This window comes from Lynx canadensis, chromosome A1, assembly GCF_007474595.2.
Source record: "Lynx canadensis isolate LIC74 chromosome A1, mLynCan4.pri.v2, whole genome shotgun sequence".
In the NCBI taxonomy this organism is placed as follows: Eukaryota; Metazoa; Chordata; class Mammalia; order Carnivora; family Felidae; genus Lynx; species Lynx canadensis.
In genome coordinates, this window is record NC_044303.2 from 138,522,795 (window position 1) to 138,541,738 (window position 18,944).

Genomic DNA, 18,944 nt, shown 5'->3' on the forward strand with positions numbered 1-18,944 from the left:
CAGTATCAAGATGAGGGCTTTTTTTTTTTTTAATGATAAGCTAGGATGAACCAGGCACCTATGATTCCTCAATGTCTCAATAGCTACACCTCTCAACTGAGAATTGTTGCTTTCTTTGCTTTGATGGCAAGTCTGGAGAATTCTATGACAATTATGAGTATACTGGGTATGTCAGTGTATAGTATTTCGAGTGCTGAGGGCCTGTTTTGAGGTCCAGTGTTGTTCTTGCTTATGTTATTTGTGGTAGGAGTCTACATGGTTATCCAACCTGTTGTGGTCTGGATTTTGCTTGTGCTTATTTTGCTCGAGCCGAGTTGGGGGTTGATAATACTGCTGATATCAGCACTTGGACTACTCAGCATTGGTGTCCTGTTCACCCAGTGTAGCTTGCTAGACAGCTCTCTGGCCCCAAAGACCACCCGTGCCAGTGATTGTGATCATGAGCCTGCTTTTGTTTTGATCCCCTTTGTTGTGGAAACACCATTGCTCTCCTGACTGGCCAACCCCAGCAGTTGCAAGTTCTTAGTTAAATTCTTGAGACTGTTCGGGAGTGCATGTCTTTCAACACTATCCGTAGTCACATCATGGCTTCATTATGAAGGTCGTTTGAAGGTCTATTTTATGGCTTAGAGAAAATGTCAGTTTTAGCTGAGTTAATTGGTCTTGAAATATTTAATATTTCTTAGCACTAGGGGAAAAAAATCTCGATTCTAAGGCTTTGTGAATAATTATAAAGTTGATATGGGTGATGTAGAGCTCATTACTGAAAGATACTCTACACTTCCTGTGCTCTGAATTTCTAAATGTTTCCCTCTATAAAAAGTGTACCGCTGCTGTTTGACCTGTTTACATACTTACAGTATGTTCTTTATTTGAACAGTTGGTGAATCTAGAGCATTTACTGAGACAGAGGATACAGAATGAAGTGCCAAGAAAAAACCCCCCAAAGAACGAACAAAAAACCCCTGAAAAACTGACCCAAGCAAATACATGCTCAGGTAGTTTGTATAAATGAATATGAGGGGACTGCATACATTCATAGTTTGTCGTTCTCCTCAACTTTGTAAGTGCAGGCCTGTTGTGACATTAACATTCACCTATTTCACCTGTTCCCCTACCCATCTCCCCTCTGGTAGTCCTCTGCTTGTTCTCAGTGTTCAAGAGTTGTTTTTTTATCTCGTTTTTCCTCATCTGTTTTGCTTCTTAAATTTCACATATGAGTGAAATGCAGTATTTGTCCTTCTCTGGCTGACTTACTTAGCATTATATTCTCTAGATCCACTCATGGTGTTGGCAATGGCAAGATGTCATTGTGGTTTTTTTTTTTCTTCCCCAAGTTTCTGATGCCTACTAATCAGTATAAACCCCAACACAATACATCATGGTTTTGTGCAGTTAGAGGGGAGATAGTTCCTGGATAAGTAGAAAATTGTGTGGATGACTTCTGGAAGACCTTGATTCTCAGCAGCTTTGTAGTGAAACATTTCATTTAGAAGTCTGGACTTTTTTTTCTTCAGTTTGCTGTAATCTACGTTCACTGAGTAGAACTTGTATTGATCGTTGGGACCCTGTTTGTTCTAGGGTTCTGGGTTATTCTTGCTATCCCCACCGACCTCGGGACTGAACAGTGCCCAGGGACAAGACCTATAGCAGCTCCATTACCTCCTGCTCCATTAAATACAGAGAAGGGGGATCAAGCTCAGATGCTGCTTGGCCTGACCAAGAATCTGGCTTAACATGATTGTGGTAGGGGCCTCAGGTCCAGAAGATGAAAAGATCAAATCTGCAAGGCTGACCACTAAGTAGTCCCTACACCAAGCACAGATGGCATTCTTTGTTTTGTGGCTGAGTAAGATTCTATTGTATATATGTATCTACCACATCTTCTTTACCCATTCATCTATGGATGGACACTTGGATCGCTTCCGTATTTTGGCTGTTGTAAATGATGTTGCAATAATCGTAGAGTGCATCTATCTTTTTGAATTCGTGTTTTTGTATTCTTTGGATTAATACCCCATAGTGTGATTACTGGATCATATGGTAACTTTTTAAAATTTCTCGAGGAACCTTCGTACTGTTTTCCACAGTGGCTGCACCAGTTTGCATTCCCAACAACAGTGCAGGAGGGTTCCTTTTTCTCCACATCCTCGCCCACACTCATTCGTTCTTGTGTTTTTGATTTTAGCCATTCTGACAGATGTGAGGGGTAACTCATTTGAGTTTTGATTTGCTTTTCCCTGATTATTAGTGGTGTTGAGCATCTTGTCAGCCTGAGGTGGTTTGCCCCTCCTCCTCCTGTCCTTTCTTGGTCACCTGACTGGTTTTCTGGTCATGCTCATGTCGGTTGAATTGTCTAACTCCTTTATTTCCCTCTTGTCCTTAATCTTGTCCTCTTCACATTGTGATTGATCTCTCTGCTCTCTTTCCTGTAGCCACCTCTCTGGGTTTCTGCCTTCCCCTTTCCGGGAGATCTCTTTATTAGAATATCAACATTGTATTTGAGAAAACTGGAATGATGACAGTAACTTAGGTTGTGTCCAGTATAACCACATCACTGATAACATAGAAAGTGGTCATTTTTTTTTTAATTTTAAATATTTATTTTTGAGAGAGAAAGGAGACAGAATGTAAGCAGGGGAGGAGCAGAGAGAGAGAGCAAGAGACCGACAGAATCTGAAGCAGGCTCTAGGCTCTGAGCTGTCAGCACAGAGCCCGATGCGGGGCTCGAACTCACGAACTGTGAGATGATGACCTGGGCTGAAGCCGGACGCTTAACTGACTGAGCCACTCAGGCACCCCCAAAAGTGGTCATGTTCTTATGCTTCGGTGATTGTTTATTCATTGTTGCTTTCAGTAAGGAAAGTAAAATTTTGAATGCTAACTGCATGTGAGGCATTGCCCTGAATGCTGAAAATTTCAAATAGAAGAGAGCTCTTAGTTTTCTGGGCATGAGATATCGTAGAAGAAAGATGAATTGTAATGATCATGTGTTAGCCTGTGAAAGAATCCTATTAGTAAGTTTATTGTAGTATTAATTACAGTGGCAAAGAACTATTGTTACGGGTCATGGAAATGATGTTGTTACACTGAAAATCGGATTAATTAAAATGGAATTTTTCGATATACTAGTTAGGAAGAGTTTAGAGCTCCTCAAGCTATATTCTAATATGCAGAAGAAATACTGTTTCTTCACTTATTTCTAAGAAAGATGTGTCCTCCTGACCCCTTGTCTGCTGGGCAGTAGGAGAACACAAAAGGAGTCTACTGCAGTATACGTTGTCTGATGAAATGATATAAATAAATAGTTGCTTTATGTTTTGTATGCTCACTCATTTAGATAAACTTTTCAATTTCTCAGGTATGTAGCCTCATCTGTTCCTTTCTAGGGTACTTTGTGCAGGTCTGGGGAACAGAGTGGGGATTGGGTGTCCTGTCCTCTGCCTTCATGCCAGTTCTCAATGACCTTTTCTGTTTTTGGGTGCCTGGCTGGTATCTGTAGCTATGTAGGTTGGGGGCTGGTCTCTTTGAGCTTTGTCAAGCCCCAGTTGTGGTCCTCAGCTGACCTTGACTCCATCTCTCAGCCCTTGCTAACACTTTTTGGGACCTCTCCAGATCTATCACCTCCTCAATCCAGTGCGTGGCCTAGGACCTCACCATTGTACATCTCTGCTGTGAGTTATCTTTTGTTTAGCCAGGCCTCTTGCTTCTTGATTCACTTCTTTCTCCATCCTTCTTAGGAGTACACAGTCACTTCTGGTCCCATCCACACCATACTAGAACTCAAATTGGCTATACAGTGGGTTAAATGTTAGTCTCAGTCTTGGAGTGTCCTGGAACTTATCTGAAACCTTTTCCTTGTTAGGGTCAAAAATAAGAAGGGAGATCAGAGTGCACATGTTTGACCACCCCTGTCTTCTTGTAATCCCCTGATCCCAGAAGGAGTGAATTTTAGGCTTTACCCTATTGAGGGTTCTTTCTGTAGTTGGTAGCAAGCATCATCCCTAGCCTTAATAAGAAGCAGCTTTATCTTCCACAGAAGACACCACAATCTGAAATTTTCAAGCTCTGTTCTTGATAAAGCCGACTTTTCCAGCCCATTGTCTTGATGTAAAATCATGTTTTCAATGTCAGAAGCAGATAGTTCCCTTTTGTTTTCTGCTGTCACAGTGCTAAAATGTCCTGTCTCCTCAGGACAAGCATCCATAGCTGCAAGGCTTCAGGTTGACAAGGGAAAGATGACACACAAACTGTGTGTGTGTGTGTGTGTGTGTGTGTGTGTGTCGAGGGTGGTGGAGAAGTCACTATCAAAGTATTACCCTTGTCATACTAGTCATACTAGGTATCAGTAACTAACTCTTTGCAAGTTGGAAGACACATATGTCACATGCATAGAGGGTACATGTTCCCAGAAACAAAGCCTCAATACCTCAATAACAAGGCAAATTATATTCTTACATATGAAGAAAGTATTAGCTGGGGATTATATTCCTGCCTAAGTACTAGATAGGACTCCTTGCCAGGTGGCATTGAAGAAAAGCTACAGACCACCAGGTGACAGGAAAGATGTCTTGCAGGAGAGTGGACAGTTGCAGGTTCTCATATCGATCCTGCCTGTTGGACCATCTACCTCAGAGGCAAATGGGTTAAACTAAGAATGTGTTGTTCTAAAATGACTTGATGTATGTCAAAATATTTTGAGTGTGGCAGTTGCCTTAAATAGTAAGCCTGAATATTGAAAATAATGGTAATAAGCTTTTTTAGTTGTCACTTGAGATTTTAGAGCTCATTTAGTAATCATTATATTTTACAGATTGGAGTAAATGACCACATGGGTAGATATGGCACGTGGCCCCTGGAGGGAACATAACTTTATTTTTGGTTGAATTAATCAATGAAGAGAGCAGAGTAAACTAAGGGGGTTACAAGAGGGTAGAGCAAGAGCTAGTGATGCATTGGAAGGCAGGGGAGGGGAGAGGTTCAAAAAATGAGAGGTCATACGTGTTAGCAAAGAGGTTAGTTACATAAGATTGAAGATGTCAGTGAGGGTGTTTAGCTACCAGTTGGAGGTATGATAGGATGTCGGCTGGGTTGCAGTGAGTTAGAAAGGGAGACCGGGATTGCAGACCTTGACTATCACAGGAGATAGCGAGAGCATATAAGATGAAGGAAGAATTTGACTCTGAAATGGTATTGGACTTGAACGTGTCGATAATCTCATGAAGGTCCCAGTTGAAATGCAAGGGGAAGAGGGTGTACGATGGGTGGAATGGTACAATCTGACAAATTGGGAGTAGATGCACAGCCAGACCTTGAGGGGAAATGTCCTCCTCTGAGACTTAAAAGTGTGAACCAGGGTCACAGGCTGAACTGAGGTCCTGGGTCCAGATTTTCCAACCCTATTCATTATTCTTCCTTCTGATTAACTTCTTCTTATAAATGGGACATATCTATCTCAAAGTGGATATTCAAGAAAACGAAAAGGCTACCTATGCCAAAATTGAACATATATTTTGTCATTTTGCTGACCATCTTAGGAGTTGAAGCACCTTTGGGGGAATTTGAAAGGCCCTTGCCTTTGAAAATAGCAGCTTTCTACAAAACGTGATAGTTTTCCAATTTCCTCAAACCAAGAGGCTTGGACTCATTAATCATTAGCTTTATTTATTTATTTTTTTTTATTTTATATATGAAATTTATTGTCAAATTGGTTTCCATACAACACCCAGTGCTCATCCCAAAAGGTGCCCTCTTCAATACCCATCACCCACCCTCCCCTACCTCCCACCCCCCATCAACCCTCAGTTTGTTCTCAGTTTTTAACAGTCTCTTATGGAGAGAGCCAAAGCATAATCATTAGCTTTAAAATAGAGATTAGAGCATTTCGTTGCTTACATTCTCACTAAGGTCTTTGTCTTGAGAACCTGGAGAGCAGGAAACTGTGGGATCTGGGTTTCTTTGTTTTTGCTTTTTCCTTTTTCCCTTGGGCTGTGAAGAGCAAGGGAGTTCCACAGGAGCAGTTCTCGACAGTGTGCCAGGGAGGATAGGGACCCTGGAGCATGAGACAGTCTCCTGCCTCAGTGTCCATGAAGACATTTAATAGTATGAGCTTATACTTCAGGGATTTGTGGATACCCGTTGGCCAAAGACTTCATTCTCCAGCTCCACTGGTATTGAATTACAGAGTCACGACTTACACCAACCTATGCTGTTGAAACCAGAAAACTAGTTGATGACCTCTTTGAGAAGTAAAGTAAAATCATCCTTGAGTCCTGTTGAATCTTCAGAAAGGGGAAAATCTGAAGTGTTGAAAGTGCCTGTGGGTTTGGTGTGTTGGTCAGTGACTCTGGGTTTACTTCCCTCCAGAATCTACCTCTGCTTGAGTGCTGTGTGTCTAAAATGAGCCCGAGTTAGGTTTATCTGGCTGGTCGCTTTTGATTTTGAAAATACCCTGTTTAAAGCCTTTATTTTTATTAATGGTGTCATTTTTTTTTTTTTTTTAAACCAGGGAGCTCGTGGTTAGTCCTATGACTTTAGCATGGAACTGTTGCGTGAAATTTTGTCTCATCTGTTGGTATACTCCTTGTCTGAGATGTCCCTGGTGTAAAGAGCTTAGGAACTGTTCTGTCGTGTGCCCTGTGCTGGCCCCACCCTCACCTGGAAGATTTTCTGTAGACCTAGACACAGAGTCAGTGTTTATTGATCATATCCAGAAGCCTATCAACAATGGTCTTCTGTAGCCATTCACTGTTAGTTGAGAAATAATTAAGCCGTAGCATACAAATCTGTCCGGCATATGTGGACTCAGAGATAGAAAGCTTGCTTCTCCGCTGGACTGTTTAGTAGACTAAGCAAAAAGATTCATTGTGAGTGTGTAACAAAAGCTTTTCAGAAAGGAGAGAGGGCGAGAGATAATTAATATTCTCGAACATCTCCTGCATACCAGACACTGTGCTCGCTGTTTTGTAAACCTTTTATCTAATTCCCATGACTTACCCAGTGTGCTAAGTATGTTTTTTTTCCCCCTCTCAAAGGCTCAGAGAGATTATAAATGATGTGTCCAAAGTTGCACAGCTATTTAATGGATTCCCTGAGACCATCAGACTGGAAGGGCTCCTCAAGTGTGTGGGGTGGATGAATGAAACACCGTGGCCCAGTTCTCTAGACCAGCAGCCCGAGCGAGTTTCCGTGTTACCATTTAGTCTCTTACCTCACCTTATATTTTTCAAAATGTACAATGCTTTATTTTTTAGGAAGACCCACTATGAGCAGGACATGAAAACAATGGGTGTGAATTTTCCTGCGCTCATTTAGTGTTGGACATTTGATTTCTAATTTAAACATAACAGTGCTACTCCTGACATGTTGAAGTTCCAGAAAGGCTCTGACAAAAACCAGACAGGTATTTTATGGTAAATCCCTACTCAGAGACCATGAATTTTACGGTGTGTGTGTGTGTGTGTGTGTGTGTGTGTGTGTGTGTACATAGATAGATTTATATATAAACAAGGCTAACTGTGTTCTGAAGTAGCTATTCTTTGGTGGTCTGGTCTAGTGAACAGATGAGGATAATCTCTCTTGTTTAATGTAGACAGTCCTTTTAAGTCCTTAACAATAATTTAATCTACTAATTAGCCAAAATATTCTTTTTCAAGAACATTAATTTGCTAGTCTCCATTTTTTATATAGCAGGAGCTATATTTCAATACACGGTTTAATTTTAAGAATGTTTTACATTATTTTCAAAGTGTTCAGGAAAGAGATTAATGTAATTGTTGTCCAGGAATAATTTCTGTACCTGTCCTAGGCCACTTTACTCTTAACTTCTCCATAGACCAGGAAAATGGGTGTCACTCTCTTATATTTGGAAAAAAAGAATATTTCTTGAGAAAAAGAATTCCCTACTTGATAAAAACAGTTTTTCACATCTCTGGTCTAATTATACTCTTTTAAGCTCATGATAAGGATCAGGTAGGGCTTATTTGTATATTCTTATAAATGGTGGGGGAGGGGAAGACCAAACAAAACAGAATACCAGTTCCCTTATAAGCTCAGGAGAAAGTTCCTTGTTCCCAAATCCGTTTAAGAGGATAAGCCATTCTAAATCTTTTCAGACACCTCTCAGAAGCGCTTTCCTAATATCCAGAGGTGGGGAGGGTATTTTAAACCCTAAATGAGCAAACCAAACTGGCCTGGCGACTGCTTAGTCACACTCTAATCGGTCTAGAAATGGTTCTGGCATGGGCGTGATGGGTAAAAGTGCTCAGTTACAACCAAATCCTGGCTTCTGTGGAGTGGATTGCAGAGTTTGCATTTGGTTACCTCCTGCAAGTATTAGACAAGAAAATGGTATCTGCCATCTCCACTCCTTTTAAGTACCTTCTCTCCAGCTCTGGAGTGCCTTGATTTGTGTCCAGTGGCCCACACAGGTGTCCTTGCTAGCATTTGTAGGGATAGTGCAGACAGGCCTGGGTGTCCTCCGCATGATTTACCCACCCCTGTTTTCATTTTTAAATTTTTTTTTAAAGTTTATTTATTTTTGAGAGAGAGAGAGAGAGAGCGCAAGCAGGGGAGGGGCAGAGAAAGAGGGAGACACAGAATCCGAAGCAGGCTCCAGGCTCTGAGCTGTCAGCACAGACCCCAATGAGGGGCTTGAACCCACAAACCGTGAGATCATGACCTGAGCCAAAGTCGGACACTCAACTGATTGAGCCACCCAGGCGCCCCTCGACTCATCCCTATTAAAAATTTTCTTTCTCTGTTCCAGTCCTTCAGAATGCACCTGCTAGGTGAAAATTATTAAAATAATGAAAACTGAAATAATTGAAAAAACTTTTTGAAGAAACATAGGTGCATTTTAGATAAAGAATCACACAGAACAGAATATAATCTGGACATGAGTAGGCTTTCAGTTCTTGTTTTTGTTTTGTTTTTGGTCAAGTTTATTAAGGTATAATGTGCCTATGGTAAAATTCATCCTTCCTAGTAAACACTTCTTAGTTTTGACAAGTGCATTTAGTTCTCTAAGTAGCACCACAATCCGGGTATAAAACATTTTTATCACCCTCAAAATTGCCTGTGCTGCTCCTTGGTTGTAGCCAGTGCCTCTCCTAACCCCAATCTTGGGCAATCTTGCATTCCCCCCGCCTATGTTTTCACCTTTTGCGTCACGTCCTGTCAATCACGTGGCCCTTTGAGTCTGGCTTTTGGCATTCAGCATAACGTGTTTGAAATTCATCCATTTGTTGCCTGTCTGAGTAGTTCATTCCTCTGTACTGCTGAGTAGTATGCCACTGTGTGGAGATACTGCAGTTGATTTATTCACCGATTGAAGGATATTTGAGGTATTGTCACTTTTCAGTGATTATGGATAGAGCTACTGTAACCATTTGTACAATTCTTACATGACTGTAGGTTCACAACAATGTCTGCATAAATACCTAGGACTAGGATTGCACGTGACCAGTTTACCAAAGGGTGATTACTAAATTTCCTTGAAATTTCATGATTTTTCTCTTAATTGTAGATGTGATGCATGTTCATTGTAGAAATATTGAAAAATATCGAAAAGAATGAAGAAGGTAAAACAAAACAAAACCCGAATCTCCTCTGTCTTTCATTTTTATCTGCTTATATGCATAATTACTTGAACAAAAATATTTATTTTGTGACCTAGTTTTAACAGTATTTTACTGTATCATTAAATATTATTTATCATAATTTCAAATGACTTCATAATACCAAGAAGTGAACTTGGTGAACTTGGTGAACTGATAGAGGATATGTTTTGGTACAGGAGAACTTAGACTTTGTCAGCTGTAGCTGTTTGCACATAGCTAATCCTATTCTCACAGCCCTATATTACACGAAATCATTGAGGAACACTTAGAACGAGTATGACCAATTGCCTTTCCATGGATGTGACCTTTAAGTTTGAGACTTATGGGTATGAATAGAATTTTGGTCCTCCCTGCTTAATTTTTTCCCTTAGGTGAACTTGGTAATGATTAGCAATGATTTAAAGGGTGACTGTAAGAAGGTTGTTGTTCTTCAGTTGCATAAAAGATTTTGCAATATTTTTTTTTTTTAAAGTTTGTTTATTTTGAGAGACAGAGTGTGCCCACGCCGTCTGTCTTTGAGAGACAGAGTGTGTCCACAGCCACCTGGGCAGCCCTGCACTATTTTTAAGTGAAATTAAGGTTAGAGACTACCATAGGTTAAATAACCAACTAACAACTAAAGATCTTTATTGTGTTTTTGAAAAATGCTATCTGCACTACTGGTTGTAGCAAGGTCCCTGTACTGCAGTCTGTGAGTTTGCTTTTTTGGTCGATATTTTGGAAAACTTAGGGACATAATTGGTAGGGAAAAGTGTATTCATTCACATGTCTGGCTTGCAAAGCCCTAGACACGTCATGTTCTCTTAAGAATAGCTAACAATAGGGGCGCCTGGGTGGCTCAGTCGGTTGAACTTCTGACTTTGGCTCAGGTCATGATCTCACAGTCCGTGAGTTCGAGCCCCGCGTCGGGCTCTGTGCTGACAGCTCAGAGCCTGGAGCTTGCTTCAGATTCTGTGTCTCCCTTTCTCTCTCTGCCCCTCCCCTGCTCATGCTCTGTCTCTGTCTCAAAAATAAATAAAATCATTAAAAAAATTAAAAAAAAGGAATAGCTGACAATATTTGGCTGGGTAATGAAGAGTACGAAAAGGATTTGAGAAGAGTGTGAAGACTTGGTTTCCATTTTGGGTGTCCGGCAACCCTTTCCTGTGCCAAGCCTCACCTTCATCATGTATATTTCTTAATTAAATCATTAAGGGGCGCCTGGGTGGCTCAGTCGGTTTAGCATCCAACTCTTCGTTTCTGCTCTGGTTGTGATCCCAGGGTTGTGGGATCAAGCCCCACGTTGGGCTCCATGCTGAACATGGGCTCTAAAAATAACAATAAAAATAAAAAAAGAAATCTTTAAAAATAAAAAGTCTCCAAGAATCATTGTTAATCTAGTAATCAAAGTGATAGACTTGGGCAATGTGAGTTATTCCCCCCACTACCATGCTTGGTTGCAAAGACCGAATCCTTCCTGGTTGAAATGCGGGGGGGGGGGGGGGGAGATGTGCATGTTTCTCAGTGCAGCGTACCTCTCGATGGAGTGAAAAGCTCACTGCCAGAAGAGAGGAGGGCATGGTTCAGTCTCAAGAGTGGAAAGGACGTCCTCTGAAGCTTCCAGGCTCTGAGCTCCCTGTCTCAATGTACGGGTAGCAATCTTGTCAACAAAACTCCCATTAAATAGATACCAGTTCATTGTCCTGCTTATGGACACATTCTCTAGAGCCCAGCTATGGCAGTAACAAAAACCAATGTCTTTTAAAAGAGTTGATTGAGTGCTTAACTTTAGTTTTATTTTTGTTAGGGAAGCACTTAAAAAGAATCTAGTACATGCCTTCCAGTTGATTGGGAAGTAAAGAGTTTTAATGGAAAATTGATGGGTTGACTAGTAGGCAAATTAGTTTGTTGCTGGAGTCCATCAAGAGAGCCCGTGATAAATTTACTGAGCACAGTGTAAGGTACGAGGAATACGGCCAGTGAGAATTTTGTGCCGAGTGGAGTTTCAAGGCAGCTTTGTGTTCGGCGACTTTATCTAGCTCTTAAAGGAGAGAACAACAGTCTTTATGGAAACTGTATTTGGGTACCTTTTAAGCAAATTAGGCATTTTTGAGTACTCAGTGTTGTCACTAACCTTTTAAAGCTGTGCTGTATTCCTGCTGCTCAAGTGTCATTTCCCGTCAGTTCTGAGTGATTTTAATCTAAACACATTAAGCTTCAGTCCATTCTTCCTGCATAGAGATAGAGAGCTCGATCTGAAAAGACTAGCAGAGCTCTTACACAAGGAGGTCTGTGTTTGCACTCAAAAATGAGAGCATGTAAATCAGTCTTGTAATGGTTTTCAAAACTGTTCTGAATGACATTTGACATTTAGAGATTGGAAACATTTAAAGAATTCATTGCTTCATATTTTGTCTCTGTACATGTTTCTTTAATTGATAGGTTCTTAGGTCAAATATTACTCTGTCAGGGTCATTATAGAGCTCATTTTGTTATCCACGTTATTTGGTATAATTACAGCAGGAAGAGTTGAGATTGGACCTCAGGGAGAACTTCCTGAAAAGCTAAGTAAGACTGGGGGTACCAAGAAGAGAGGGAGATCTTTTTTTAGAAACCTATAAAGTAAAATTTAAAGTGCTCTCTGTGGATGAGTCTGTCTCTGTGCTCAGAACTAGGGGGATGTGCACAAAATGCACTTGTGACTATTTCCACTTAATGCTTTTGTGATGCTCTGAATCCCAGCAAAAGGAAAATGTCCTATGTATCGAATGCAAGTTTGAACTACTTATCGTGGAATCTTGTGTGTAGAAATTCTCTCTGACAACAGGAACAGATGGTCATCTACTCTTGTTAAATTGGTGGAGAGAAAACTCTTCACCAGATCATGAAAAGAGTCCATAATTGGACAGTTGTAATTATTACAAATTTTAATTGTCTAAAAATCTGTCTCTCATAATTCTCTCCATTAGTTTTGCCCCTGAGACGTTGTGTAGGAACAGTGCTCTTTCTTGTTCATAATCCTTCAAAAGTTTGAACACAGCTTTTATGTCTCCCCATTAAGTGTTCTCTTTGCCAGAGTAAACTCCCAAAGCTCCCATGATGTAGGTTTAACAGCTGTTATCACCCTGGTGGCTCTAATTAAACAGAAAACCCCCGCAGGCTTTGGTTAAAGCGGAGGACAATGGAACCATTTTCTTCCTCTTCTGGACACTGTCCTGTAGTCTCAGGTAGTCTTAGCTTGATGTGGGGAGCTGCGTCACACTGTCAACTGTCCTGAGGTCACTGCCTTCCCAAATCTCTAGATCCTTTCCACATCATTGGTGGTCATCTAGTGTTCTTCCATCTTCTGTCGTGCTGCTGAGTTTTAAGTGCACTACTTGAATTCATAGTTGGGAAATTCATCTTGTTAGTGTCAGCCCGGTTCTTTTTATTTATTTTATTTTATTTTATTTTATTTTATTTTATTTTATTTTATTTTATTTTATTTTATTTTATTTTTATCTTATTTTATTTTATCTTATTTTATTTTATCTTATTTTATCTCATCTCATCTCATTTTATTTTATTATTTTATTTTACTTTATTTTACTTTTTATTTTTAAAAATTTATATCCAAATTAGTTAGCATATAGTGCAACAATGATTTCAGGAATAGATTCCTTAGTGCCCCTTACCCATTTAGCCCATTCCTCCTCCCACAACCCCTCCAGGAACCCTCTGTTTGTTCTCCATATTTAAGAGTCTCTTCTGTTTTGTCCCCCTCCCTGTTTTTATATTATTTTTGTGTCCCTTCCCTTATGTTCATCTGTTTTGTCTCTTAAAGTCCTCATATGAGTGAAGTCATGATATTTGTCTTTCTCTGAGTAATTTCACTTAGCATAATACCACTAGTTCTATCCACGTAGTTGCAAATGGCAAGATTTCATTCTTTTGTTTGGCTGAGTAATACTCCATTGTATGTGTGTATATATATATATATATATATATATATATGTATATATATGTATATACATACATATATATACCACCTCTCTCTCTCTCTATATATACATATACATATATATATATATACACACATATATATATATATATATATATATATATATATATATATATATACCACCTCTTCTTTATCCATTCATCCATCGATGGACATTTGGGCTCTTTCCATACTTTGGCTATTGTTGATAGCCACTCTGTTTTCCAGAGTGGCTGCACCAGCTTGCATTCCCAGGCCCTGTTCTTTTTGAGTCTTGACTTACTGATGCTTCCAACTTTGCTCCTGCCATTTGTCTATTCTATAGGGACATCTATGTCTTCATTAGTAAACCTGTAGAACAAGATAGAACCCTTCTTGTCTTTTGGAAAGATTGCTCATTCTTAATTATTGCTTTTATCAAAATGTAGTAAGGAAATGGTTGGACTAGTAGCTCACTGAAACATGGGTCACAGTTGGTGGCTTCCCTTTGTGGTGCCTCTACAAATCTTGAATCAATTCCTTAGCTTTACAAGGTAAAATTCAATTTTTCTTTAAAGTCAGGTGTGACAGGTAAACCTATTATTGAAAAATTTAAAATATGGTTTTAAATGATAAAATGTTAGAAGTAGAACATTGTGGAAAATAATTAAATAAAGCCCTCTTTGATATTATCATGTAGAGTTAAGACAAGTTGAAAGGTTACTGTTTTTTCCCTTTTGTTCTGAATGCTAAACAATATTCGTAGCCACAGAGAGTTAGTGTGCATCTAGCAACGAACATGTGGTACTGAGTGTTCTACTGAGGAAGAGAAGGATCCCATTGGGAATCCTGATGAGATCCATCAGGGAGCTGCCCAATTATTATTCTGGGATAAGTGTGTTCTGCAAATAATGTTTTCTGTCACTCCTCTTTCCATCATTTATCTTGCATTTCAAAGGAAAAGTTTTCCTTTTCTCTTCTCTTCTCTTCTCTTCTCTTCTCTTCTCTTCTCTTCTCTTCTCTTCTCTCTTCTCTTCTCTTCTCTCTTCTCTTCTCTTCTCTTCTCTTCTCTTCTCTTTTCTTTTCTTTTCTTTTCTTTTCTTTTCTTTTCTTTTCTTTTCAATTTTAGCGAGGTAAAGGAATGAGCAGGGGAGAGGGGCAGAGGGAGGGAGAGAGAGAATCTTAAGCAGGCTCCACACTCACTATGGAGCCCGATGTGGGATGGATCCCATGACCCTGGGATCCTGACCTGAGCCAAAATCAAGGGTCAGATGGTCAACTGATTGAGCCACCCAGGTGCCCCTTGAAAGGAACAGTTTTGATGCTTTGGATGGTTGACCAAAGGTGTGTGACCTGAAAGGAAGAGTTTTGATGCTTTGGATGGTTGGGCAAAGATATGTGACCTTGCCCCAGAAACAAGGGAGGAGTCTGGTGCTGGGTGTTAACATGTGAGTTTTACAGCACCTGAAGGTGCAATTAAGGAAATGGAGAATAAAGATCAGAAAATTAGGAGATGATGACAAGCTCTGAGCATTATGAAGGACTTTGTAAAGGTCATTGCAACCTGGCAGGATTGATCCACAAGTACATAGAGGATGAAGCATGTCTTGTTCTCCAAGAAAGAGCATGTTGGCTTTGCCAGTGTCCATTCTCTATAAGGACTTGACTGTGAGAGGTTAAGGACGGTCTGGGTCAGTCTCCTATCTAGCTGTGTGACCTGGATAAGTTAGCTCAGCACTCCCTGCCTCAGTTCCCTTGTTTGTCAAATGGGGATGAGAATAAAACACCTACCTCAAAAGATGGTTGTGGGATTAAATGAGATTAAAGCAGTTGGTACTGGATTTGGCGGATGAGTAAAGATTGATATGTGTTGCTGTAATGCGGATGAGCATGGATAGTGCTGATTTTATTTTTGAGAACGTAGTCGTGGTGTAAAGGGGGTGTGGTTGCACGTGCGTCCTTAGGGAGCTCTGCAGTATTTCCTGTAGGTATCTGCTGTCAGACCAGGTGAAATACTCAGATGAGCTGGCTAAGTCATCTTGTCTGGGGGGTAACACAATGATCAAGTGTTGAAAACTTGCCTCTCTTTAGGTTGTCTATTTACAAAAGACATTTAGATCATCATTCTCTTCAGAATATGTTAAATTTCTCGTTTACTTGTCACTGATCAAATTTCTGGTGGGCTCTTGCTTTCTGATAGGGAGGCATGTATTTTTCTTCTTTTCAGTAGGATGTCCACGTTACAGTAAATAGTTTGATTCAAATTGTGTAGACCATTTCTTTTGATTTTAGAGACAGGAACTTAATGAGTTGGGGACTCGTCTTTTTTGGGACTTGTAAATACAAATCATTTACACACTTGTTTTGATCTTGGAATAGTAGCAAGTAGTACATACGAGAAAAACCTGAATACAAATCCTAGCTGTGGCCTTCAAATTTGTCCTGAGTCATTACTTACTTTATTCATTTATAAAGTCAGAATTACAGAACCCACCCTTGCTATGTATTGTGAGGATTAAATATATTTTCTACGAGTGGTACATAGTGGTATTCAATGAAACATAGCTATACAAAATCATTATATTAATCCTGGATGAAAATCAATTTTTCTTTTTTTTTATTATTTTATTTATTTTTTTTAACGTTTATTTATTTTTGAGACAGAGCATGAATGGGGGAGGGTCAGAGAGAGAGGGAGACACATAATCTGAAACAGGCTCCAGGTTCTGAGCCATCAGCACAGAGCCTGACGCAGGGCTTGAACTCACGAACCACGAGATCATGACCTGAGCCGAAGTCGGATGCTTAACCGACTGAGCCACCCAGGCGCCCCGAAAATCAATTTTTCTGAGTTTCAAGATTAAATGAAAATATAAACATAAATGGTATTTTCAGTTGATGGCTAAGTTTATAGCTTATAGTTCTGTTTATAAGTTTGTAAAATAAAATTTAATGAAATCAACTCAACTTATTCTTCCATCCAAAGTTTTTTAAACAGTAAAGTGTCCAGGCAGAGTTATGTTCTTACAGAGCATTGGTTGGAATACAAATGCTTCTCACATGTTAACAAGGTGTGCCAGCAAGGCTGGGAGGGAGATGGGTAGGTGGGGACACCCTGCTTGCCTTATGGGATTCCAGTGTTACCTTGCATCTGTAGGTACACTTAAGGCAAAACAAAGGAAATGGAAATAAATTTTTTTTCCAGAAAATGCATACCAAAAAATTGATGGCTTTGTAATGGATGTAGCCTGCAATCATTACAGGTTAAAAGAATCTTCTGTGAAGCAGAATTTCTTTAAAGATTGATGTTTTCATTGGCTTAAAACTCTAGATTTGAAAAAAGAGAAATTGATTCTTGAGGTGCCCCCAAACTAACCATGTGTTTAGAATCTTTTGGTCTTTTTAGTTAGTGTGGGTTGAGTCTTTATTTTTATTTTTTTGATTTGAGAATAGTTGACACACAATGTTACATTAGTTTCAGATGTACAGCACTGTGATTTGACAAGTTTGTATATTCTGCCCTGTTCACCAGAAAGGTAGCTACCATCTGTCATGTTCTAGTGCTTTTACAATATCATCGAATGTATTCCTTAAGCCATGCTTTCTACTGCTATGATTTATTCATTCCGTAACTGGAAGTCTGTATCTCCCACTCCTCTTCACCCATTTTGCCCACCTCCCCTCTCCCCTCCGGCAACCAGTTTTTTTCTTTCCATTTATAGTTCCCATTCTGCTTTTTTAAATTCATTTTTCTTTGTTTTTTTTTTGTTTTCACTACACTAGATTTGACTCATGAGTGAAATCGTAAGGTATTTGTCTTTCTCAGTGTGACTTATTTTACTTCATCTGATACACTCTTGGTCCAGCCATGTTATCTCAAATGGCACTATCTCATCCTTTTTTATGGTTGGTGTTATTCCATTGAATATGTACACCACAGCTTCCTTACCCATTTGTCTATCCATGGATACTTAGGTTGCTTCCATATCTTGTTTATTGTAAATAATTCTGCAATAAACATAAGGGTGCTATGTCTTTTTGAACTAGTGTTTTCCTTTTCTTTGAGTAAATACCCAACAGCGGAATTACTGGATCATATGGTATTTCTGTTATTAATTTTTTCGGGAACCTTCATACTCTTTTTCACAGTGGCTGGACCAGTTTGCATTCCCATCAACAGTGCACGAGGGTTCCTTTTTCTCTGTATCCTTGCCAACACTTTTTTTTCTTGTCTTTGTGATTTTAGCCATTCAGGTAGGTGTAAGGTAATATCTCATTGTGGTTTTAATTCACATTTCCATGGTGATTAGTGATGTTGAGCATCTTTTTTGTGTCAGGCCATTGGTATGTCGTCTTTGGAGAAATGTTCATTCAGTTCCTTTGCCCGTTTATTAATTGGGTTGTTTGCTTATTTGGGGTTGAGTTGTATGTCACTTACACATTTTGTATACTAACCCTTTCTCAGATACATCATTTGCAAATATCTTCTCCCGTTCAGTAGGTTGCCTTTTCATTTTGTTGGTTTCTTTTGCTGTGCAAATGCTTTTTATTTTGATGTAGTCCTAGTATTTTAATTTTGCTTTTGTCTCCCTTGCTTGAGGAGACATATCCAGAAAATGTTGATATGGCCAATGTCCGAGAAATTACTGCCCGAAATATCTGGACAGACTGAAGACAAGTAATGAAACTGAATTGGTAAACAAAAAACTATGACAAAAGCCCAGGACCAAATGTGTTTTCTTTAATCAAACAGTTGAAGACCAATATTTTGGATATTTTTGGAACAGTTTGTATTATTGAACTAGGTTTTTTTTTTTTTAATTTTAATCCTCAGTTGAAATTCCATAATGTTTACCCCTTCTCTTCCTTTAGCCTTCAAAACAAAACACCTCAAATCTGAGAAATGTAGAAAGCTCTTGATGTTCTGTGTGTCAAAAATAATCAATTTTTAACAACCGCGTGCTCCACATGCTCAAAATTTAGCATATTGGGTTTCAATGGGAATACATTGCTTTCTGTAATTATTGGAAACATGTTGACATTGACTCAGGGGAGTTAGATGTGCTTTACTTAGGAACACATGGTTCTGGGGGTGTGTTGTTTGGGTGAAAGGTATACCTAGTTAAAAAAACAAATGCATCTGGCTATCCTATTAAGAATGAGATAATTCAGGGCTTGTAATAACTTAAGGATTTATTCAGTTACAAGTCTTTAAAAATGCAAATCATGACAAGTCCTCTGCTTGGATATTAAATAATTTTTTCAGGGAGAAGGGGTCTTGTTATAATGAGTACTCATTTGGGCTTCAGGAAACAATGGGAACTCTGTGGGAGAGTCAATGGCTGGCAGGTTTTGTATTGTCACTCCTTCAGGAGGAGACTCCGAGT

At 39.4% G+C, this 18,944-nt stretch overlaps 1 protein-coding gene and 1 pseudogene across 1 annotated transcript in view; one reads left to right on the forward strand and one right to left on the reverse strand.

Moving 5' to 3' along the window:
- The window catches only part of ARHGEF28 (Rho guanine nucleotide exchange factor 28), a 284,777-nt gene that overhangs the window by 83,442 nt on the left and 182,391 nt on the right, over positions 1-18,944 (forward strand). The window lies entirely within an intron of this gene.
- Positions 1,380-1,739, reverse strand: LOC115512750 (annotated as a pseudogene).